Genomic DNA, 27,229 nt, shown 5'->3' with positions numbered 1-27,229 from the left:
ATTATAATATATTCCTAGAATTAATTTAAGCCTGTAGCAACAACAGGGTAATTACTAACATAGATACAAACATTTTTATTAACTAAGTCCCAACTTCTCAACAGTAAGTTTATTGATTTATAACACAAAAATCCGCAGTTCCATTACCCGCGATGGGCACATTAGGTAGCCCAATGTGGCTTTGATTAAAAAACAACAACAAACAAACAAATAACTGTAGAAGTACTGATGGATGTTTATCCTAGAATTAAATTATTACTATTTCAGTTTTTACAATGCTTGCTTTCAAAAGTCATATTTTAATTTTTCTAAAGTTTTTGTTTAAACAAACAAATATGTATGTAAGTTGATTAAAATATTTCTGGACAGTAACAATCGGTTGAGTTTCTGTTGTGGATGCTTTTCTTTCACTCTATCTTAAATACTACCTTATGTACTAAACCTATTTATATTACAAAGTCACTTTATCTATTGTATGTGTAATGAAAAAGTTCCAAATTTGTGACCTGGTTGTGACCTTTGAAATTTTCAAAGGATTTTGGTTATGCATCAAAGATATTCCAAAGGACTGTAAACGATACGGTTGTCAAATGAAATTTGAGGTAACGTCCAATCTGGAATGTCTGGTGTCGTGCTGGTACCGCCGTCTACGTTGACTGTTGAGTTAGATAATAGGTCTATTAACACATATAAGTATGTTTAAAATGGTTTCAAAATGTTTAGGAATACTATGCGATTAGGCTTTTATAGTGTAAAAAATGTGAAAGAAACTTGTTCATTCCATTCCTTGAAAACATTCAACAAGGTCGAGGTAGACGCCTGTGCTACTGTATATCGTAATTTGTAATGTAGCGTAGAAATTAGATTCACTAGGTCGTGGATTTAGTCTGGGTGCTAGTACAGAATTCCCGTAGTAACATGTTACTGGGGAAATTCTGTACAAACCATATTCTGTAAATTGTAATTTGTGAAATGAAGTGTAAATGTCCAAATCTGTTGATTATTATTAATATAAGTCACTTCTGAATTATTATTTCACTAATTTACAGTTACAATAATTATTGTTACCAGTGTTACTGTTAGTGTAGAATTGGTAGTACTAGTGCTAGTTGTATTAATTAGTATTATACATGTACACATTTATGATAGTTGTAACTAGTATTACTGTTAATATTACTAACAGTGTTGGGTTGTTTTACTTTTAACTTTGGAATTCATACTTACTAGTTGAAACTGTAAACCATGGCATATGGCAAACATAAGATAAAAACGTTAACATAACCTATGGACAGTGGACCATTTGGTCCTACAAGACTGACTCTGACTTGGGAAAAATAAGAAGTTTACACCATCCATTTACTTTTCAGAAAACCATTAATTTTCCTCTAAACCTCCTGTAAAATGCTGGCCTCTATCACTGCTGACAGCAGTTCATTGGAGTCCTTCCATAATTCAGTCACTCAATTCATTCTGTAGTTCTTTGAAGTCAAAATATGTAATAGTTGAATGTGTATGTATACAGTGCTGAGTGGTACAGATAAGCCTAGTTGCTTTGCACAATAAAATGTTAAACTGACCCACTCACCCACTATGCTGAACTAATATTAACTCTTAGTCTTGCAAACAATGAGACAAAATGGTCAACTGTAACATTATAACAAATGACAGGCTTGCTCAAATAAATCTTTATTTGTATTAAGGTCAAAACTGATACCCCCGTATCAAAAATGCATTCAAAACCATATAAGGTAAAGTTTGAAACTACTGTGGATCAAAGAGTCCAGAACATTGTCTGATAGTAAGTAGAGTTCACCTTGACCTTTGTATCCACTTTTTCAGTCTCAAACTAACCCCTGGCACTATGTTCAACATTGACCACTTGTGGACATTTTACAGGTAAGAAATGGCATGATATATTGTTGCAGTTATAAAGGTACACATGCTTTGTGAGTTTCACCACATACTGCCATCTTTCCCTGTCTAGGACCATTCATACAATTTCCTACAGGTAGTTTTTTTTTCTTAGGTATAAATTCTCATAAGGAGATATGTTTTGATTGTTACCCACTGTTAGTTGGGGTACATTATAAGACTGTTTACCACAACTTGTATTGTCTTAATTGGAGCCTCTTCTGCATTTTTCATATCTTATGCTCATGTTTTATTGTCTTTAGAATACAGCACAATGAATCAAAGGAAAATAGTTAAGAAATATTAACATACCTCTACAAGATAACCATCCTATCTCTGATATCATTCTAGTATCCCTTCTCAGACACTTTTCCAATAAGTTACTATCTTTTCTTGTAGAACTAGACACAAAACTACACAGAATTTCAGGCAGGGCTAACTTGTGATTTGTATAAAATCATAGGTTGTAATTAATATCTTTGTAACTATAAGTACACCTTAAAATTCTTAGATATTCTAATTACCAAGAGAATATTGCTTCAGTGGTATGAGCTACTTGCCTATTATTATGCCAAGAACCTTTTCTTCAGTAATTTGAGTTGGTTTTCATCTATATTAAACATTTGCTCCAAATTATGATAACCCAAATGCATTGCTTTTCAATTACAAAAATTAAAGTTTTGTCCTGGCATAGTCAGGTGGTTATGGGGCTTGCCTTGCAGTCTGAGGGTCAGAGGATTGAATTCCCCATCTCAACAAACATGCTTGCCCTTTCAGCTGTGGGAGCAGTATAATGTCACAGTCAATTCCACTATTCATTGGTAAAAGAATACCCCAAAAGTTGGTGGTATGTGTGATAACTAGCTGCCTTTTCCCTAGTTTTTCAATGCTAAATTAAGGTTGGCTAGCTCAGATAGTTGTCATGTAGCTTTGTATGTAATTCTGAAACAAACAAGTAAATTAAAAATAATTTAAATATTTGCACAATTTACCAATTTATTCAAGTATTGTTTTGTACTTCACACCCATAGTACAACCAGAAGTACCCTAGAGTTTAGTGCCATAGGCAGACTTTACTTATTCCATCTCTGTCAATATCATTAATGTAAATGATGGAATGGCCTAAGCACTTACTTCTGAGATGATCCACTACTAAATAAGGATCTAGTTTTGATGGGCTTCATTAATAACAACCTGTTGTATTGCCCTGTTTAATCTCTCCAAAGCTCATTAATTTGTCACCAGTTCCTAAAGGTATGATTTTCTTAAATCATATTTTGTATGGCATCTTCTCAAAAGCATTTTGAAAATCTAAGTACACTAAGGCCACACTCTTTCCTTCATTTGGATGACAGTGGTATTATTAAGACTAGTTAATAATAGAAGTTGTAATATCAATAGGTTACAATCCCATCGGTAGGGCACAGCCATAATTAAGAAAAAATATATAATAAAAGTTCTTTCAAAGTATTTTGCAGGAACTTAACTAAATGAATATTAAAATGGTTAAAGTAAGGATTTTGAATTAAGTACATAATTAATGTTAAAGCACAAATGATTAAAAGTATGTGTGTACTTGTATACTCAAAAAGAACATGAGAAACAACAGAAGGCCATTGAGTTTTCCCCACAAAGAAACTGGTCCAACCTTGATCACTTTTGTCTATAAAATTATTCAACAAAGCTTAATTCAAGCTACTAACGTTTATCACATCATTAGGCAAACCATGTCACAAATTTGTAGTTAGTATAAAGATTGTTTTACCTAATATACAGCCAGAATTTCTTGCCTTTTATTTATTTCCTCAAATATCCAGAATTTTACCCATAATCTTATCTATCACCACTTAAACAAACCTCTGATGGCCAGTTTGTTGTAGCCCTTAATGATTTTAAACATTTGAAGGAAGATACCTCTACTTGTTTTTTAAAGTCTAGGGAAAACAAACTTCAATTTCTCTCTGTAATGTGTCTGAGGCCAGGTATGATTTTGATAGCTTGTCACTGAAATCTTTTCAAGCAAATCACTTTCTTTTTTGTAATAAATTTATCCAACCTAAACATGACAATTTTTGAAGAAGGACTTGCTAGAGTTTTGCAGTGTGACTGTAACCTCACTGCTACCGAAATAAGAATTTCTGTAAAGAGAACCAATAACCCTTTATGCTGGTTTTCCTAATTCCAAAACATCAATCTGAAAGGTTAGAGGCTTTTATTAATTGCCACACTTCATTCCTCCTTGCTTTTCAGCACATTAATATTTCTACCACATAAAACAATAGGCTTTTTAAATTTCTTAACCCTAAATGAACCACTTGGCATTTTATCAGTGTTGAAACTAATTTGTCACAATAAGACTTTTCAAATCTTTCAGCATGAAAGAAACATTTTCAACAGAATCTACCTTGTCTAGAAGTACATATCATTGACGTGGGTTATAAATAACAGTGGTCTGAAGACAGCTCCTCAAGGATCTCAATACTGAATTTTGATTATCAGAATAATGCTTGTTTAACAAGTTTGATTTCTTCATTCAAGCCAATTCATAATACATCTGTTGAGTTTTCCTGAATTATATTAAAAGTCTTGTCAACCAGTTGTTTGTGAGGAACCATATCAAAAGCTTTTTTGAAATCTATTCACTTGACATAAACAGGAATACAGTTATTTAGTGAAGTAAAAGCCTTACCAAAATCTAAAGTTAGTGAGGCAATAAAACTTCTTTCCAAAGTCATTTTGAGAAGTTTTAACCAAATTCCAAGTTTCAAGGTGTTTGTCTAAATGATTCCTGACAATGGAATCGAACAGCTTACCAACAACAGAAGTCATACTGATTGGTCAGTGATTTCTTGAGTCTTCCATAGACTCTGTGTCTGAAGATTTCAGTTAAACTCCATTCCAACTTATTACTTAGTGTCTTTAAAGTCTTAGGATAAACCTAATCAGGGTCAGACATTTTTCTATCAGTAAGATTTTTGAGTCTTTTCAAAAATTAGTATTCTTTAATAGTAATAATAATAAAATGTATAAAGAGCTCGTATCCCACCCCTTTTAATTTATTAAATTTCTTTGGTAATGTTGTCATTATGTTTGGCCAAAATCAACAAAAAATATCTGAGCTAAATAATTATTCTTGAGAAAAGACTTTCACTTAATATCTTAAATAATGTCACTTTTTTTTATTTTTTTTAACAGAAGCATAAAGACCCTTTAAATATTAGTTAATATTGCCAGTTAAAAATCTCTAAAACCTTTTAGATTTAACTGTGATTTCTTAACTGTGTTTTTATTTTGGTACTCTACTATATTTTCCAAATTATTAACATTTGTCTTCATATTCTTGAAGCTGTATTTATCATTTGATTAAAATGTTAATATTTCTATTAACTCTTCTATTAATACTGCTCTTAAAGCTCATTGTCAAGTGAATGACTGTGTTCTGGCTATTAGATTTTTGGAAGTTGTGAAGGTTAGATTCTCTGAGCAGGTGCCTATAAATTATAAGTGTTGGTAAAATTGATGCATGTGTCCATAATTGAAGAGCACCAATAGCTTGTAAATGAAGAAATAACTTGCTGTAGGTAAGATTAAGAGATTAGTGAATTGTTTCTTACTATATACAAAATTTGACTAGTGGTGCATATTACTATTTATATAACATAATATATATAATAATATGTCTATTATTGATACTGGCAGACCTGTTACATATTTTTTGGGATACAGTGCCTTGAGGAGCTAATTTCACAAACAATATGTTAGTATATTAATTTTTGATATCAGAAAAATATTGTTTTTTGTATTGGAAGGTAAAAAATTAACATTGTTTAATTTGGTTATTGAGATAAATACATAGTTATTTTAGTTTAATTATGATTGATACATTATGAGTTGTGTGTGCTTTATGAAAGCTTGTTATTAGAATATGTAATATTATAAATACATACTCTATATATTATCTTTCAATGTGTATTTGTTTATATTATTGGGGAACAGAATAATTGTAAAAGTTAAGTTATCTTCATATTGATTTAAGATCCTTTTTAAAACATTTACAGATAGGAATGTGAAAGATGCTTAGAAGTATCATTTGTTTTTTTTATTTTTTACTTTTGCACATCTAATATGTAACATCCCATGTACTCCTTTATACACATTACCATGTATACAACAGAGGCTTCTGTTAAAAAACATGTTGGTCTCACATAAATAAATAACTTGCTGTGACTGAAAATTATTTATATACATTCAGAGGTGTATTTGCAATTATACATCATGTTAAGAGTGTTTCATATGCTGACTGCAATTGACAACTGTTACAACATTTATGTTTAAATGTTGCCACCAGAAAATGTGGGAAAAAAATAATGGAATAAAGTGGTCTGACATTTCAAGAACCAAGCCATGTAAAAAAAAAAAGAATGCTTAGGTCTCAGTATGTATAATTCAAAAATCTTTAAATCAAATACATTTAAAGGTAACAAGTCATCAAATAGAATTATTTTGCTATGTGGAAATGAATTTTGGATTAGTTGAAGTGAAATATTAATTTGGAAAACACGGAAACAATGTCAAGTAACTGTTGTGCATTCAGCAATTGAAATTTTTATTCTATTCAAAAAATAAAGAATAAAAGTCTGATTGCATTTTTAGAAATAAACTTTTCTTTTCACCAAACTAGCTTTCAGATTATCTTTTACATGTTTAGCAGTTTTAACCAATTAGGATTCAAACGTAACAATGAAGAGAGATGAGTGCAACTTTATATTTTAGAAAATTGTTGTATACCCCAGTTGGCTACAACAAAATAATCATCTGCCTTAAATGAATAAGTTAAAAATGTTTATTTGTTGTATTTGGCTGTTACTTTGTTACCTGTATAAAAAATAATTTTCATTTTACTTTTTGATTTGCCTAACTGCAATTTCCCTTAGTCAGCAAACTGTAGCCAATTTTTCACTTATCATAGTACTTCCATTCATTTACAACTATATTAGATTCCGATTACCATTTCTTTGGTAATGATACACCTTCAGTACAGTCACAATCATGTTCCTTTGGAAGTTAGAGAGGTCTTTGCTGTTACCAATTGTTTTGCAAATATTACTATATTTATGCATTTACATTTTAAGTAATCAAATGGCACATCATAAAATCATTTTACAGTTACAAATAAATGAAGTATTTTATAAACAATAAACAAAATGGTCTTGATAAAATTATCAGTCAAAGTATATGCAAAATTATGACACCAGCAATTAACATTTTTTAAGTTAAAGGGTCAAGTTAAAAAAAAAAACAATGTGCAAAGCTACTGGTTGCTTGTTTTAATACTAATTAAGCCTTGCAATCTTTTTATGTGTTTAACATCTGCACATTAAGTTATGATGTGCTGGCAGTGCAAGAATACTGTTTTTAATTTTATATGTTTCTATAGTATCATGGCAATAAAATGATTTAGTAACCTGCTATGTAAATTTAATTCAAAATCCTGCTGTTAAACAGTTCTCTACAGAAGAAACTGTAATATTGTAACTATAAAGAAACAATCATAATAAAGCACTTGTGAACAAAATTATACATTTCTTGTTTTTAAAAATAATCATTGAAATAAAAGAATCTTTATCACTTCATAAGAATATTTTTCTAGTTTTAACATTGTAGCCATGTTGTTGGGTGTTTCTTTCTAGTTTTCTGTATTTACTCACTTTTTTAATAATATTGCACAGTTTGAACATTCATATGAAGTAAAATTACATTATGTTTCATGAAACTAATTCAATGTTAAGTGGTCTTTATAGTACTGTGCATTATCTGGTTATAGTAGTACATCTAGACAGGGAATAGGGAATTTGGATATTATGAGATATTTTGACTTATAGATTAAGAACTTATGGTCTAGTTGATTAGCATATTGTACTGTCAAATAGAAGATTCAGAGTTCGAGCTACAGTGTGCTGCTGGACATACACCCACACTGTTTGTTCAGCTGTAGAGGAATTATAACTGTGACAGTTAATTCTTTTATTCAGTTAAGAGTAATTACATATTAGTTGGCAGTGCTGTTGACTGATCACCTTTCCTATGATTAGTTTATTAAGCAGTTATAAGTTACAGATGGCTACTGTTGACCCATAGAGGACTCTGAACTGTTCATTTAAGCTTATTTGTAGATGTGACATCAGGTACCATTCAGATTAATAATACCTGATGATGAGTAACCAACATGTAAGCCAAATATTTTCCACTGCTTAGTTTAAAAATAAAATGATGTCAAGTGGTAATTGAACATGATTGCTAGTTTATGATCAGTAACTTCCTTTGTGAAAACTGTATTCAAGTTAAATTTTTAATATGGTTCCATCCATTATCATTTAAAGTAACAATATTGTATACCTCTCATAGAAATTAGCCAAGTGGAGATAGTTTGTGTAGATCATTTTATGATCTAAACAAATATTGTGTGCTTACCCAGAGCATTTTACATTATACTTTTTTAAGCCATTATTTATAAAGTAGCTTGTTTTAAGTATAGTGTTGTTCCTGCAAACAACTGGAAAGTAATATAGCCAGCCACTGGGATTATTATTCACAGCTGTAAGTTGCCAGAAAAATTTTGTTTGCATGTAATTATTGGGAGCAGTATGGTGTATGTGTGTTTAGTAATTATGTTAGATTTCTGATAGAAAATGACATTAGAATGCTAATTAAGTAAATAAATGTGGTGTGGAGGTTGTTGTATTTTCTAATTTATTTTTTCTTCTTTACTTTTGAGAACAATCACCTTCCCACAACTGTATGCAGGCAGTGAAGGGTGATGTCATGGACTTGAGAACCCACATTTTGATCTTCTAATTTCAGTTACTTTAATTTTAATTTTTATTCCTTTATTTTATTTCTTTATGTGAGACTGATGAACGTAGGTTAAGATTGATAGACGGTGTATCCCCACCGCAACATAGGTCCTACTTTAGGGTATATTTTGTATCCCACATTATAGCCTGTACCCTGAGGATCCTTTCAGTTGGTGCAGCATTTTTTTTATTTTTGTTTATAACAAACTAACACTAGTCAGAGGTTTGAATTTACTGTTTTTAAAAGTGTTCTTCCTTTTGACATTATTTTATTTTACTTAACTCTATATCAGTATTAATATTCTCTTTACACACACATATAAATCAAAATAACTTACCTGATCTAACATGTTAATAGTTTATTATTTTAATACTGTAGTTGGAAGACTTAGATGTATTATTTGTGTTATATTTTATAAAATGGTCATATAAGATGTAATTACTAGTGGACTCTTGAGTATAAGGATTTACTGTAGTAATACCATACTGTAATGTTGGGCATGATGATATGTTATTTGGGATAAAGTATTTTATTTGCTGTTAGTTTGTATGAAGACAAAGCAATATAAGTATTATTTAATAGGTATGAAATGTTATATATAAAATGGATAGATTAACTAAGTTAATAAGAATCAAAATGTACATTACTAGACAAGCTTTCTTCACAGAGTGTAATGTAAAAATTTCTTAATTTTCATTTTGAAATTAACTGTCAAATAAAAATTTAGTATTAATCAAGCAAACATTATTGCAAGATTCAAAAAGTATAAGCTTATCTCACTGTTTAACTTTTTAGTGTTGTAATTTATATTGTATTACATATATGGTTATGTAGTTTTTATTATAATGCAGGGTAAATGTGGTAACTGGGTAAGAAAGATTTACCCATATATCATCCAGGAGGTTTGGCCTACTCTGGAAGAACTGGGAGTCAATACACCAGAAGAAGTTATCTGGTAGTACAGTGGCAAGTCTATGGATTTACAATGCTAAAATCAGAGGTTCAATTCCCCTCGGTGGACTCAGCAGATAGCCTGAGGTGGCTTTGGTAAATGAAAACACACACACAGACACCAGAAGAAATGGGATATGACCAACCTGAACTTCCTTTAGAGAGCATTTACAACATTCATTGACCATACAACATTAGTGTTAAATGCATGTCATAGGTTGTTTTATATTACTTATTTGTAGTGGCTTTGATTTTATTTCAAACTGATATTCAGCTACAAGTGTTTTCAGTTGTTAATTATTTAGCATCTGCAGATCTTTTTGTACCTAAATTATTTGTGTTTATATGTGTTATTTATATAACAGTTTTCTGTGTGAGAATATTAATGTTTGAAATTTGGGAAGTACCTCAGGAAATTTTGTAATAAATGTATGAGACAAAATATGTCATAACTGTTCTTTCCTATCCACTATTTTTAGTTGTTGTGTATATTTAATATTTATGTTTCCACAATGTTTTTTACAAGACATATTTTACAGTTGTGAGGACATCAACAACAACAATTTTGTAAAGGAAATGTTTGACTATTGAGTGTATTATTATGTGCTCTTTTTCTTATTACTTACTCTTCTTTAGTAAAATGTTTTAAGTGAAAAGATAAAAATACTACTCACTGTTCAAAATCAAACCATGTAAACATGTAAACTTTCTGCACCAAATATTCTTAAACTGAATTGTCTAATGGATGTTTATAAAGACTGTTTATTATTGTTAATTCAGCACATTTTGAAAGCTGAGTGAATAAGACCTTTAACCAGTTGTTTCTCTCTCAGATGTATAACTAGGAGGAATAAAAAAGGAAATCTACATCTATTTACTTTTTGACCACAAAGTCAAGCCACAAAATGACACTGACCTCAGTGACTAAAATATGTCTTTTTGTTACTGCTGTTACAAATAAGACTGTTATTTCTCATTGTATTGAAATACTAGGTTCATATTCATTAAACTAAAAGAATTGGACTGTAAGATGAACCATTAGGCTTTCAAATGATATGATGGCACCTTGTAGTTATTTTTACAGGCAGTTTGTGCTGCTCTTGTGTGTTTTACATGTAATAATTCACTTTTATTCTGGAATTTGAGGAAAGATAGCATAAATATTTCTTTTTCAAGCTAGTTCTGTTTCATAATTTATATCAATAAATATATTGTAAAGAAAAAATCAAGTCCTGATTAGAAAGTAGAGTTTGTAAGCTGAATAGTAATAGAAAATATTGGACATGAGATTGGTGAAGTGAAACAGTTGGTGAAATCTGGTTTCTTGTAATGGCGTCTTATGTAAACATACCTTCTTGCTATGTGGAGGCTCAAACAGTGATAAGTGATATCTTGGTTGTCTACATATGAAACATCCTTAAACCTATGAAATAAGTGTTCTCTTTACCTAAAAATGCAATACAGAATCTTAGGTTTTACTTAAAAATTAAGTAAGATATCAGTTCAATTGTAATTTATAAAGTAGGATTATAACATGTAACTTAATGTTTTGGAATAACATGGGACCTATTGGTCTATTTCAGTTGTCCCATCTTAAGTTAAAACTATTAATAAATAAATTTAAAAAAATCTTAAATCCAACCCTTATCATTCATATACTTATCAAGCTTTCTCCTAAATTCACTTAAACTTACTATCTTCACAACATCCAAAAGCAACCCATTTGTTTTATTAAAGGAATATAATCTAAAGAGTGGTTAATTGCCTCCATGTTTTAAGAATTATATTGTTCACTTGAGTTTATTTTACATCCATTAGTTTAAATTTGTTTAAGCAGGGTTGTATTTGTGTGAAAGCTAAAAAAAAACCAAAAAACAGGAAAAGACTCCCCAAAAATAGCAATTTTAATTTGAAAATCAAGACCACATCTTCAAGACATTACTAACAACTTAAGAGGGCAAAACTGTATTAACAAACTTAGTGTAATCATACCGCCAGGATAATTTCATTCAACTTAAAAAAAAAAAGAGACTACATCTGCTGATAGGTGATATCCTTATTAAGCTAAAAAAAAATTAGAATCAGGTCTTATATGCAGGAAATATTGGTAATAACATGAATCAGGCCCAAACTTTGTAGGAATTTTTTCTTTATGTTCCTGTTGTTTTGTATTAAGCACAAAGCTACACAATGGGCTATCTGTGATCTGCTCACCACAGGTATCAAAACCCAGTTTTTAGCATTGTAAGTCTACAGACATACTGCTGAGCCACTGGGGTTTGTGTTCCTCAATGTGTTTCTAAACAGTAAAAAAATACATGAGTGCAGAAAGTATAAGTTTTGTTGATATTTCAGGTAATGGGGATTTTATAAGGGCGAAAATTTTACTGGCCTTCTGTTTGTTTATTGGTTGGATCACTGTTTTGGCATCTGTCTGAAGAAAGCCTCACCACAGACTCTGAAATTTCATTGCACTTAAGAAACGAGGCGACTGAATAAACTAAAATGCCAAAAACAACAACAAAAACAAACAAAGTCTGGTGAAATCCATTATTATTAATAAAATTTACGCTTCACCATGGGCGTAATATGAAGAAATAGATTGTAGCGTATTTTGTTGAAGATCTATTTTAATAGCAGTAACCTTGAATTAAAAAGCCTGGTTTTAGAAAGGATCTTTTCTACAAAGTACGTTAAAAGTAGCTGCAAAATTGCAAGCACGACAGCATGACTTATAATTTTCAGTTATCAAATGTATGTCATACAGTTTGTAGATTCGGACATCTTTGAATAACATATCAGTTTGTGAAGTTGTTTTGTAATTAAGCTCTTAACGTATTTTATATCTAGATTAATTAATGAGTAATTAATTTTCTAAGTTGATTAGTAGTGTTACTCCGTTTATGACTCCGTAATTTCTACTACTTGTTATTCGTAGATGGTTTTACAAAATACCTGATGTGCAGTGTTTGGCAACCTCACAATTAGTTATTTCAAGTTACTCTTCAGCCAAAGTAACATGCGAATAAAGACCTCACTGAAAAATAAACGCTTGTAATCTCTGGATTGCGAAATATCCTAATCTAAACAAGAACAAAATTCATGTTTCCTGCTGACTCTCTCGAAAAACTATCAACTCATTCTTTTACCTTATGGATTGCAATCATTAAGTGAGTACGTCGTAAACTGAAATACACAAATCATTCGATATTTAATACAGGATAGTTGTCAACTTGTTACACTAAATGGCATAACATTATCCTTTGTTTTGCAAGAATCTTCTGCGTATACAGGTCACGTTTTGTAAATATATCGATCTATGAAACATCACGTTTAAAGAAGTTGGTCAACAAGTAAGAAAATTTTACTGTCATCATAAGGTAATCACATATCTTTTAACTTTAATATACAAGTGAGTGAAAGGATAATATAGCTATATCAGTAACTATAAAACAAAAACGGAATTGAATATGGCATTATATTAGTTACTATTTTCTTGTTTTCTGTTTTAAGATTCATGAGATAAGATAAACGGTTTTAATAAGCAGTTTTGCCTCGAAGCAATACGAAAAACTACGTTTCGGTTGATGCTAATTCAGCTGACGTGATAAAAGGGTGGTCTGAAGAATTTGCATTTCGATTTCTATACGATCACAAAACTAGAATAAAAACATACATTGCAATCGGGTCTGTTTGTGATTCCTCGCGTGTATCTCGAAAACTAATAGATGAATATACATACCAATTTTACGAAAAATGGGAAGTCGCTATGTGACAATCCTCCTCAAATTTGGTCTGGATTTGGATTCTGGTTCAATTTGAAGTATTTATTCACTGTTTGATTTTATAAGCGTAAAGCATGGTTGGATTTTTACCAAATTTCGTGGACACATTAAGGTTGAGACTCCTTATCACACTACCAACAATCTGGATCTGAGAAGGATTTTCCGAAAATTGATGTTATCTGATATAAACTCATGCAATGTTGAAAAGGAGTGGATACGCGAGGGTATGCAGTCTTTGTGAATGCTCTTGCCCAGCGACATGCCTGAAATTGAAAAAGTAGTGCATGTATCGTGGGCCCGGCATGGCCTAGCGTGTTAAGGCGTGTGACTCGTAATCTGAGGGTCGCGGGTTCGCATCCACATCGCACCAAACATGCTCGCCATTTCAGCGGTGGTGGCGTTATAATGTGACGGTCAATCCCACTTTTCGTTGGTAAAAGAGTAGCCCAAGAGTTGGCGGTGGGTGGTGATGACTAGCTGCCTTCCCTCTAGTCTTACACTGCTAAATTAGGGACGGCTAGCACAGATAGCTTTCGAGTAACTTTGTGCAAAATTCCAAAACAAACAAACAAGCATGTATCGTAAAATTGAATGAAAATAAGGTCCTGAAATTTAAGCATTATTAACAAAAATCAATTGGAATAAAATTATTTAAAATCAATCTGAAATCTATAGCATCTTCTTTAGGTATGAATAATTTCTTCTAACCGGACTACAAACTTCCTTGTATGTATGTGTATGTATATATAGTGCATTCTCTCCAATGTTTTACAGCGTCTCACATTATACATACAAAATAAAATTCTTGTTCAATATACGAAAAATTATTTAAATAAACTAATTTAAAACTTTATCGCTTTAATGATTCGTTCACAGAACGATCACTGTTATTATATATTTTTTAACAAAATTGAAAAGAAAGTTCTAGTTCAAAACGTGATGTTCCTCAGAGTTAAAGACTATATTTTGAATACTTTTTAGTTATTGTTTAAACAACGAATTTTGTTTATATCTGGATAATCTTGTGGTTTGTTTGTTTGTTTTTTGAATTTCGCACAAAGCTACTCGAGGGCTATCTGTGCTAGCCGTCCCTAATTTAGCAGTGTAAGACTAGATGGAAGGCAGCTACTCATCACCACCCACCGCCAACTCTTGGGCTACTCTTTTACCAACGAATAGTGGGATTGATCGTGACATTATAACGCCCCCACGCCTGAAAGAACGAGCATGTCTAGCGCGACGGGTATGCGAACCCGCTACCCTCAGATTACGAGTCGCACACCTTAACGCGCTTGGCCATGCCGGGCCTAACCTTTTAGTAATATTATAATATAAGTTAGTCGAAGAGATTAGGTCTCGTTTACTAACTTCTGAATTACCAGTTTTTGAATATGAATAAAGAAGAATTTCAACATTAAAAATAATAAAAAGTCAGCTTACACTGATGCTGAAAGTATGGCTTAATAGTTATAAATGATTAAAGTATAGTGTTTTTTTAATATAAAATGTATTTGTTCCTTTCCTGCACAATTAATCACAAAATAATCTACAGAAAGTTATTAATATGATGTTTTGGCCTTACAAGTGAAACACTGTCAAACTAGACAAGTTGGTAAGATAATTTAAAAGTTTGCAGTAGATCGTTTATTTTTTTAAACTTGGTAAAAAGTTTTTTGTAAGTACTATATTGCTTCAATATTGTTCCCCAATGGCACAACGGTATGTCTATGGACTCACACCGCTAGAAACCGAGTTTCGATACCCGTGGTGGGCAGAGCACAGATAGTCCATTATGTAGCTTTGTGATAAATTCAAAACAAACTGCTTCAATATTCTACTTTATATCATGATTACCCCCAGGTGGGTTCGACTCGTAATCTGAGGGTCGCGGGTTTGAATCCCTCTCATATCAAACATGCTCGTCCTTTCAGCCGTGGGGGCGTTATAATGTTATGGTCAATCCCACTATTGGTTGGTAAAAGAGTAGCCCAAGAGTTGGCGGTGGATGGTGATAACTGGCTGCCTTCACTCTAGTTTTACACTGCAAAATTAGGGACGGTTAGCACAGATAGCCCTCGAGTAGCTTTGCGCGAATTTCAAAAAACAAAAAAACAATGCTCCCCCAGTGGCACAGTGATATGTTTGCGGACTTATACTGCTAAAAACAGGTTTCGATATCTGTAGTGGTCAGAATATATTGTGATTTATCTCACTCGAAGTAAATATATTGAACCCTGATAACCAAAACATCGAGTTGTATTAACGATACAGAAGACACACGAAAGACCAAAGCGTTCAATGCTGTTATTATTTCAGTGCTAAACAACACAACAAGTTAACTGTATTCTGTCCATCGCGATGAATCGTACCTCAGGTTTTAGCATTGTAATTCTGTAAACTTACCGCTGACCCAGTAGAGGACAAGGCGTTTAAAGCCAAGATAGCTCTTCTCGAATTCAAATGTGCAAAATATTATGTTCAAATATACACAGGCATCCGATTGTATCATTTATTTGAATAAACATAGTGCGTGCTTTTGGAAAATAATTATGATTTAGTAATTCGTGATTCTTTATTATAAGTGTTGTTTTGTTTGTTTGTTATTATGCACAAAGCTACATAAAGGGCAATCTCTGCTCTGCCAACCACGGGTATCGAAACCCGGTTTTTAGCAGTATAAGTTCACAAACATACCACTGTGCTACTAGGGGGGGGGTCTATCAGTGTTGATATCACTTATTTTTGAATAAAAATATTAGTTTCAATCAACTATATGGTTGGTCGTTTATTTTGTTTTATATTGTGATTTACTTCACTCGAAGTAAAGTAAACCGTATAAGCGACGAGAATAAGAAATTAAATAGATTTAAAACTCACCAAGTTTGATCTATTTCTTTTCACTTCTGGAAGACTGAGCTTCCAATTATCTCTAAACGTCAGCTTCCAGAATTAAAAAACAACAATAAGATCAAATAAAACAGAAAGCTTTGCGATTTTGTATCTTATCATTTCATTTTCTTCACTTGATGCAATGTTTCAGTATGAGTAACTACCTATTATTTGTTTATCCTTGCAAAGAATATTTCATCTCGATCACTCTTTTTCTTTCAGCGAATATAAAAAAGAATAATAAGCTCCTCGCTAACACGTCATAAGAATTGTTGTGAATTTTAATTTCTATTTATGAACTGTGTTTATTTCTAATAAATACATTAAATTATGGCTTTAATTATACCTCCCCTATTGGAAGGTAAACATTATGTTTCCACTCAATTGCAATCGAGTGCCTTTCATTTTTTTTCTTGTCCCCTATGGAACAGCGTTAAGTTTACGGACTTCCAGAGCTAAAATCCAAGATTTCATTCCCATGGTGGACACAGCAGAGAGCTATATGTTACTTTGATCTAAAACAAACAAAATTGAAGCCCTATTTCTAAACCAATCGACTTGAAATTTGGCGGGTTTATATTGCTGTGCTGCGCTATATTTTCTCACAAAGAAAATTTCTGTGTTAAATGTCTTTCCTTCTGAAGTGTATGTTGTAGTTTTACCTACTCTTACCTTGAGTACCACTCTTTCTTAAGCCTACTGTATTCTAGATATTTTATCAAAAAAGCAATATATTGAATTCGCTTGCAAATGTTTGCGTCTCACGTTGAAATTTCCCTTTTATTTGCTTTTATAATAAAGAATGTCGAGTGTTTGATATTTTCAAAGTGCAATACTTTATTAATTTATCATGTTCTTCCTTTATTTAGAAGATTTTCTTGTAACTTTTACAGCAGCATTTTCAGTGGCACGTAACTGATCTAAAGATTTAGCAAGTCAGAGTAACTTGAAAGCTGCTTGTGTGATACTACGCAAAATTGTTTTCTGCAGAGAGAAGCACGCACGAATTAATAACTTAGAGACGTGATTCCCCGTCGCACTAAACATTCTTGTTCTTTCAGCCGTGGGGGCGTTATAATGCGACGGTCAATTCCACTATTCGTTGGTAAAAGAGTAGCCCAAGAGTTGGCGGTGGGGATACTTATGAGCTAGCTGCCTTCCGCAATCTAACGTTTGGTGTCACATTAAAAATCCCAAGTTGGCGAAGCTTTTGTTTGTTTGGAAATTTCGCACAAAGCTACTCGAGGGCTATCTGTGTAGCTTTGCGCGAAATTAAAAAAACAAACAAAACAAAGAGAGACGTGATACTTATTTAGCTCGTAACATTCGGACAACTGAATATACGTCGCAATATAATGTAGTGGTGTCACATTAAAAAACCCAAGTTGGCGAAGCAGTGAGGGATTTTAGGCTCGACAGAAGTGATTAAAATCACAGTACATACAGTGCCAGATTAAGGCTTACGCTAACTACGCTACAACTGAGAGTCTCACAATATACAGGGATTCTTATTCTTAGCCACTTCTAAAAAAGAAAGACTGGCTTAATTTTAATTTTTTTAATCGCATGGGATCTTTTAACTTGACATAGCTTTGGGCCTCAGAATCTAATAATCCAGCAATGTCTAGTCATCGTACGTGTTTATTTTATGTTTCTCATAATTCGTTTCATTGCAAATTTTAAATCAGAGGCGATTGAAAATACTTAGCGAATGCGTCTATAAATTGATATTGGTTTAAAACATTAACATTTGGGGTTCATTGCCGAAATGAACGCCACACAGGTAATACGTGGTACAGTTTTCTGCCAAAAATATTTAAAACATATAAGAAAAACTTATAGAGTTAAGAGGGAAGATCAACTCGTGTTGTGATAAATTTACAAATTTATATATGTATGTATTAAAAATTATGAAATAAAAGTGTTTCGTAGGTAGTCACATTTTCAACACAAGGTTTTGATATCAGTTGTTTTAAAAATCATATTTAAAACAACAAATAAATTTTAAAGATCTATAAACTTTATTTATTGAAGTTTTTTTTTTAAAGTAACAAAACCGATCTTGTTCTTCCAATTCAAAATCGAAGAATTAAGGTTAGAAATTATTTGTTTAGTTTATTTTTGGCAGAAAACTGTACCACGTACTACCTGTGTGGCGTTCATTTCGGCAATGAACCCCAAATGTTAATGTTATAAGCTCTTGAGAGCTTAGCACGCAGCTACCGGAAACTAATTATTTATAAAACAAATGGTTTCTACAGAGGAAAATGTCTGCTACCTTTGCGGTCCTTTTCCGAAAGCTTGTTGTGTGTATGTGTGAGAAACTGGTTGACCCTCTGGTAGTGCTTCGAATTTCTAGCCCGACACCACAAAATATTCTACATACTTTAATGATATGTGTGTTATAAGAATGACAGCCAATCCCTCAACATGGTTGGTAGGCGGTAGATTACTGTTGAATGGCTGCCTTACCTCATAGTTTAAAACTTAGGACGGCGGCTTAAGTAGCTTTGCGATGAATACAAAACTTCAATTTGTTTGTTGTGTGCCTGTAGTTAGTTACTTATTCCATATTACAGAGCAATTACATTAAAATAATATGGGTGTTAAATTGCACTGTTTGGCATGTGTGCAGTAGCTTTCATCTTGCATACTGTCATGTGCTCTTCAAATATACAAAAATACAAATACAACCATGATGATCAAGGGCTCTAAGCCTTAATCATCTATACTCAAACTTGTGGATGAATGATTTTTACGTTACGAAGGTCGAAATTTTCTATAATTTATTATACTTTTCTAAGGAAGTTGATGATCTTTATAAACAACTGAATGTTTATTGTCGTTAAATTGCTACGAATGAATTTCTGGTTTATTTTTGACTTTATATTTAGTCTTGAGTTTGAAACAAAAGGTTGTCCCATGCATGCAATTATTATAAAGTAACTGAAAAATCCTGCATTATCAATCACACGTTTAACTTCTGTGTAAACAAATTTTAGCATACTATAGTCAGATTACTGTCATCTGAACATCGACTTAGGGACCCACATGAATAGTAAAGAATGAAAACATTTAATACACTGATCGTTTTTAGTTGCGATTTGCTTTAATTTTAATTTCGCAAATGTAAACATTCTAAAATATATCGTAATTGATATTATGCCCTATGCCATTAACGTTTGACAGGATACTGACTTTTTCCAATTATACAGATGATGAATACATTATGTCAAAACAAGTGTGAAACCTCACCACGTAATTGTAATCCATGTGAACATGTCCGGTAATGCTCTAACGAATGTGCTTTTTGACAATAGCCAAGCAACGTAGTTTCCATTGTAAAAGACTCCACGGTAAGACTATCATATCCAAGGCACACCACTGTTTCCACTTGCTTTCCATAATCAACTTGGGGTACGAGGACAACATTTTTCCAGGACCCGTTTCAACTGACCGATCATAGGTAATTTTACTGGTATTCTTTGTACAAAACACCATGAATACTCCTTTCATTTTATTTTCCAGCTGCCTGAGGTATTCAAACGTTGAAAGAATATGTTGTGAAAGCAACTTCTGTATACGGAACTTGTGTCGCTTTTTCATATAGAGATCCTTATTGATAATGTTGCTTACTGTTGCTTGGTGCACGTGAACATATTTTGCATTAGACTTTTTTTCTGTTTGTTGGAGTTCATCTTTCACAAAATGCCACTTTAATTACCATGGATCGAGTACAACGTGTTGCATAGTGTCAGTGCTCTAACTTTATCATAGTACCCCAGTTCTCCAATGCCATCATGTACAAGGGATATCCCCGTCTTTAAATTCATAGATATGTTGGCTATTACAATATATCAAAATTAACATACACAGATAACATTTAATAATAGCACTAATTCTACAAGGTACTTGGAGTACGAGTTTCTGGTTGATGATTGTTGTTTAAGAACAGGAAAATCATATCATAATATTTGGTACTGATAAATACTTATAAAGAACAAGTCAATATTAAATTCCAAGATTTTGAAGAGTTAATAAGAAACTTTCATGTAGATGCTGATAACAGCTGCAACATATAAACATAAATGAATCTATGTTTAGTTATTAATTCCAAACTAAATGATTTCAGAACGCAATCTCAGGGTACTGCTTATTAATACAATACAAACGTCTGATCTCAATTACTACTCCTTTTCTGGAAAAGATACGTTAATTAAAGTTTTGTTTGTTTTGAATTTCTCGCAAAGCTACATGAGGGCTATCTGTACTAGCGATTCCTAATTTAGAGTTACTCCTGTACCAACGAATACCGTTGCCTCATAAACTTTCGACTGCGGTTCGAGCGCTCTAACCACCCGACTATTAATATATTTACAAGTCATTCTATTCTCATTTTTAGTGCTCTCCACCGTCATGAACTTAAGCTTATCCATAATAAACAGTCATGCTAAGCGTTAAGTGTATTAATTTAAATGTTTCGTTAGTAAGCCGCGAGCAGCAACCACGTATTCTAAGAAAAGACTCGTCAAACACAATACTGCTTGAACCGTCATTAGTATTATTTTATTTTTACTTTATATCAAACGGTTAAAAGTCTGAGTGTACAACATTAAACATTTTTTTGAAACACCATATAAAATAACAGTAAAATCCATAAGCTTAAGCTGTTCAAATTAAAACCCGTAATTAAAACCTGCCATACATTTAGAAACGTAGGTTCTGGCTGGTGTTTCAACAAAATGTTTGACTTTAATTATTTTACAATAAAATTTGAAAAATAAAAGAAACAACTGGAATAATGATAATTTTTTTTCTTTTGTTCTAGATAATTTCATAGTGTTCACATTTTCCCTATTAAATGATTTTTTTTAATTTTTATTTTCCACTTTCTTATTTTCATCTTTCGAAGCTCTACTCAAATAAGTGGTTGAGTCTGACAACGCAAAATGCATATTTTTTTTTTATGTTCACTGCCCTTAAGATTTTGGCCAGCAGTGTATATATATATATATATATTATATATGCCTTTTTAAAACAATTTTTTATCCTTATTATAGAAAGGTATTCAGTATAACGAGACAACGTTAACACAGAAAGCAAGTGAAACGTTATAAATAAATAATTTGGGATAAAAAGCATTCCAGAATGCAGGTTTCCCAACTTATCTTATATTCCTTTTAATTCATTCATTATGCATTTCAAAGCTCTTTTGATATTCAAGGACACACTATTTAAAGTTTTCTTTTTGTAGTGCATTTATACATAGCAAATTGGATATGCTTTTGGCTATTATAATTTGGACCAGCTGATAGATTATGATGTTGAACGAAAGTCTTTATGGACAATAGGGATAAGTAGGATAGCTTTAGCCCCAAATCTTAACGGACTTTATATGCAAATGTTAGAACTTAAGCTAGGATAACCAAATTTTCGTTTTCTTTTTATTGGTTTTGCAAAAATGGTAAAATCCACGGATATTCACTAATTTTTGGACTTCTTCTTGATAGAATCTCGAGATGTTACCTTTTCCTAGGACCAGACCTGGAGCTAAAAGAGATAGCAATAAAACGTGTCACTATAATGTTTAAAATACGAACAAATGTGTCAGTTATTTATATATTAGTTAGTTTTAGCACTGATGTAGCTTTTTATATTTTATCATTCGTGACCTCTTCAGGTTTAACCTCCGCAGAAATTAGACACACCTCCGTGCGTTAGTCGCAAGTTGCGACTTCTAAACAATCACTTTCCAAGTTTAAATATTTTATCCGCTATATTATTTTTCATTTGTCTCCAGTGTTACAAAAATCGATGAAAATAATGTAAACTCGGTAAACCATATCGGAAAAAAACGGTCTCAGTTTATCACTAATACATGCATTTAGTTCAAAATTGTCATCTGTATGGATTTACAAATATTTTCTCCCGTTGTTGAATTATATATTTCGATTGTAGAATATTCAGTAAATGTATTGGCTCGTACACCCAGGATTTCACCAGAACTGTTACTTAATAATATTTTATCATTTGTTTTATTGAAGAATAAAATTCTTCTGACCATAAAGACGTGAACAAATATCTATTGACCAACAAATATCAGACGTAATACGATGAGACATTGATTTATAAATGAACATGACACTTTCTGCAACATACTGGTTTGATTCATGCACCACCACTTGCAACTGGATCGGACATTACACATAGGGTCACACCAGTTTCATCTGGCACAGAGAACGAGAAAAACAATACAATTTTTTTCTCGACTACTGAAGAAGGTTCTCACCGTGAATTATTAAACAAAAAATATTTCTAGAACGTTTAGAATGGCAAAGCAGAAGAGATAAATATATTAGAATTGGGAGTTTGTTTAGCACCCACTTCATGATTTTTCTCGTTACAATTACCTAAAACGGCATGTCTAGTTTTATATAAATAATCCAAGTCAACTCACAGAAAATAATGTCGTTTCTATATAGTCTATACACGTTATCAAGAATTTATGTTTATTGTCTTGGTGATGCCTGTTGTAGCTCATTTACGACAAAGATATCTAAGTATCTCGATTCCAATCAGCTTTTTAACTTTATTACCTTACAAAATTCTCTAATGCGATCGACATTGTAAATCCACAAAGCTACAAGTTTAGCATTTATAGTTCCAACTATCAATACAGTAGAGAAAATTGTGCAGTGACTATAAGGACTTGAAAAATGTATACACAAATTCGATAACAGGGCAGAGCAATCAAACAGTATGTGTACATACATTTCTTTGAGACTAATTTTAATAAGTATAACAGATAAGAAAGGGGGATTCCACTGAAGTTGTGAGAACGTGCTCATATCTTAGCGATGACATTAAATACTCTTTACAACTACAGATACCTAGCTTTATCCTACAATCATCTCAAGTCTTCAATACAAAGTGCTAGATTAAAGGGTTTGATACCTCCACAACACACACTTTGTTACAATTACTTTTGGTGTGAGTAGAAGAGATATTACTATTTATATTATGGTTGCACTCACTCACTCCTCGAATAAGATCTACTACACGACTTGCAATATCAGTGTTAATTATGTGACACTTGAAACGATTGGTTTTAGTATTTTAGTTGATTAAAATTATAATTGTCAAAAAATCTTTAACATTAAACATATTATATTTTAAACACCACGTTCTTATTATAGTATATAATAACAGTTTTCTAACCACACCATATTTGTCATATCCTTTACCGACCTTGCGTTTCCCAATGTTTGTTGGCTACTTGTCCCTAGTACTGAAGTTATCACTATCCACTTCCAACTTCTGTTGGATCGCAGAGTGGTATTTGATGGTCACTCTTATCACGCACTCATGGCTTCAAAATCAGAATGCAATTTTTTTTTTTATAACAAGACGAAAAATGCCGGAACTCTTCACTCTAAGCACTGGGACACTTTCGGTCTAGTTTTAATACGACAACTATATATTTTTGGTGAAATACTTAATGTAACCTCCCAACCATTAGGAGGGAATATTTTTCTTTTTTAACCTCATAAAGAATCTGTCACATCCAGCTTTGTCATTCAATAGTTTTGAAAACTAAACTTTCAATTTTGGACCTCATGAAAAGAGACAAAAGTTTGGATTTTAAAACTCGCGCTTTGCCATTCAGAGTAAGGGTATAAAGTAAATCTGTCCCACTACTGTTTTGACCTGAAAGGCATCTTATAGTTCAGAGAATTTACGTTTATAGTTAGAGGGGCCAGACTTACAAAGATTTCGATAGACATTTAAAAGGTTGTATCAGCAAAAAAGTTATCCAACTTGAACATCCATGATCTTCACGAAAGCTAAATATGGAATATCTAAACTATTTCACTGTGATATCTGTTTTAATAATATGCGAGGAAATGTAGTGTTTAGAAAATATTATTACTGTTTGTGGTAATGACATAAACCGACAGAAAAAGATAAATAGAAGTGTGGAAAATAGCTAAATGTTTACGATAAATAACAAAACAGATGATGCGAGATACTGTTGTTGTTAGAAGGCATTTTATAGCGCGAAACACCACTTAGGCTATCTACAGTTTGCTCCAGGTTCAATAACGATAAAATATATACTCGACTACTGAAATTCCCTTAACGCTTTACCGGTAGAATTCATTTGAATCCTAGTAACCTTAGAATTTAAAAGTGAAGCCCGGCATGGCCAAGCGTGTTAAGGCGTGCGACTCGTAATCTGAGGGTCGCGGGTTCGCATCCTGGTCGCGCCAAACATGCTCGCCCTTTCAGCCGTGGGGGCGTTATAATGTGACGGTCAATCTCACTATTCGTTGGTAAAAGAGTAGCCCAAGAGTTGGCGGTGGGTGGTGATGACTAGCTGCCTTCCCTCTAGTCTTACACTGCTAAATTAGGGACGGCTAGCACAGATAGCCCTCGAGTAGCTTTGTGCGAAATTCAAAAACAAACAAACAAACAATTTAAAAGTGATAAGTGTGAAACGAAATTTTGTTTTTTAAAATGTCAACAACGTTATTTTTTATTACCATTGTATTCACTGAAGTAAGTAACTTTACCCGAAAATAAAAGGGAGTCCTCAATAGCCGCGACTGTAATGAGATCTCAAGTCTGTCAAGAGGCAGAGCCATGAGCTAAAAGTTTGAATTGGAATAAAAGCTCACAGAGAGCACTTCTATGAACCGTTATGCCGAATATAAAAACGATTTTGTAACTTAGGTAGAATTGAAAATAAATCACGTCATTCTCACGTTTATTAATCACAGCATTTGCTTGCAGAAAATATTTATTATAAACTTCTAATGTTCAAAATAGCTTTATCACTCAACGAATGCAACATATACATAGAATATTATCGATGCTACGCACATGGAACGCACGTGACGTGTAAAAATTCGCTACTCTAAATGTATTCCTGTCAAGATACGATTATTTAAATGTATCAAAGCTGTTGTGCGTGACTTAGCGTTGTGTGCCAGCACAAACTCGTTTTTTCAATGCAATGGCAAGATTGAGCACATCTTGGAACCACAGAATCTTCACTATTTCGTTGGATTGTGACATATAATCTATAGTATACTTATATGTAGCTATTTTCCTTATATCCTTTACACATATAATGCATCACAATAGAACCTCAATTTTTTTAGTGGTTATCTGTTGTGTACATAACAAAGTCCGTAGGAATACTGTGTATCTTTAGCAGGATATATGTTTTCAAAGAAATCTTGAAATAAGTCCTGGGGCTTTTCCGATATTAATTACTTCACTTCTACAACTGTATATCGCTATTCAGCCGTGTGAAAGTGTAATAATATGTCAAACACGCTATACCTGATATATGCAGTGCTGTGAAAGCCTTTTGTCCAATACCAGAGCTCATCAGACTGATTAGGATGTGACAGATATTAGCGATAGTCGAGATGATATTTATATAATCAATTACTCAAAGAACAACTGTTTCGGTGTGAACTAAAGGATTTTGATACTCGTGGTGGGCAGAGCACAGATGGTTCACTATGTTTGTTTGTTTGTTTTTGAATTTTGCGCAAAGCTACACGAGGGCTTTCTTCGATAGCCGTCCCCGAATTTAGTAGTGTAAGACTTGATGGAAGGCAGATAGTTATCACCATCCACCGCCAACTCTTGAGCCACTCTTTTACCAACGAATAGTGGGATTGACCGTCACACTATAAAGCCTCCCATGGGTGAAAGGGCGAGCATGTTTGGTGCGGCAGGGATTAGAACTCGCGACACTCAGATTACGAGTCGAACGCCTTAAACCACCTGGGTATGGCGGGCCGGCTCACTACGTAGCTTTGTGGTTAGTTGGAAACAAACAAACCGTAAATGTTATTTGATTTTCAGATAAATATTTTATTTTAACCGACGTTTTGGTTTATGTCTTGAGAGTCATAGGATACAAACTAATCTAACATAATAGCACTATAAAATAAGACTACCATAATATAACAGAAATTAGTTGTTTAATCTATGACGTTCAAAGGTATTCAAAAATGGTTGTAAACCGAAACGTCGAGTAAAATAAAAACAAAATAACATTTCTATGAAGTTGCTTCTCGTCCTTCTTGAACATGGGTCCCGTCATTCAACAAGCACTGAAAATATTGAAAACTAATTCGTGATTAACATAAAAAAAACACAAAAAATACGATAAACTAAAACAAGATATCCCCATCTAAATCCCATAAAGTTTGTCTTAAAACAAAACTACACAATATGCTATCTGCACTTTATCCTCCGTTAGGAATCTAACCTCGGACTTTAGATTTGTAAGTCTTTAAACTTACCGCTCACCTCTCGGGACTCAACCACAAAAAGGAAAATGGCGAATATCAGAGAAGCCCCAGGTTTTAGCACAAATAAATTTTAAATTCTGGATGTTAGTAAGTCCGCGCAAGCGACTTTTCAATCTTCTAATAAATAAGTATGACGTCACAAACAGTTATCAATTTTGAAACAGTAATTTATTTATAGGTTTTGAAACTATGTAGCAAAATTCGTAACGTTATAATAAAATTGCACACACCCAAGTTTTGCATATGAAATAATACAAAAGTCAGGTATTACGATTTTCAATATATCATACACAGTGACAATCACGATTCGTGGAACCTTTGATATATTACTGCATGTGACAGCATCCCATTAAGTGTGTATTGCTTAATATAAAGTTCATGCGTGTGGTTTAACAGTGTTTAAATTAGAGTAGCCATGCAATGTATCAGCAAGAAAACTAACAATAATATTTCACAATTTTAAACACATACACACAGACTTGAGGATTGGTTGGTTGGTTTGGT

General features: G+C 32.6%; 1 long non-coding RNA gene across 5 annotated transcripts; it reads left to right on the top strand.

The window, feature by feature from the left end:
• Positions 1-333: 333 nt before the first annotated feature.
• On the top strand, positions 334-10,582 carry LOC143249478 (uncharacterized). Of its 5 annotated transcripts, none has more exons than XR_013027801.1 (2): positions 334-693; positions 9,618-10,582. It is a non-coding gene; the product is annotated as an uncharacterized LOC143249478 (long non-coding RNA). The 5 variants fall into 5 exon arrangements; XR_013027799.1 differs by having other exon boundaries at positions 360-602; positions 9,666-10,582; XR_013027798.1 differs by having other exon boundaries at positions 365-602.
• Positions 10,583-27,229: the final 16,647 nt, after the last annotated feature.

This window comes from Tachypleus tridentatus, chromosome 4, assembly GCF_004210375.1.
Source record: "Tachypleus tridentatus isolate NWPU-2018 chromosome 4, ASM421037v1, whole genome shotgun sequence".
Classification (NCBI taxonomy): Eukaryota; Metazoa; Arthropoda; class Merostomata; order Xiphosura; family Limulidae; genus Tachypleus; species Tachypleus tridentatus.
This window is presented reverse-complemented; position numbering and strand designations above follow the sequence as displayed.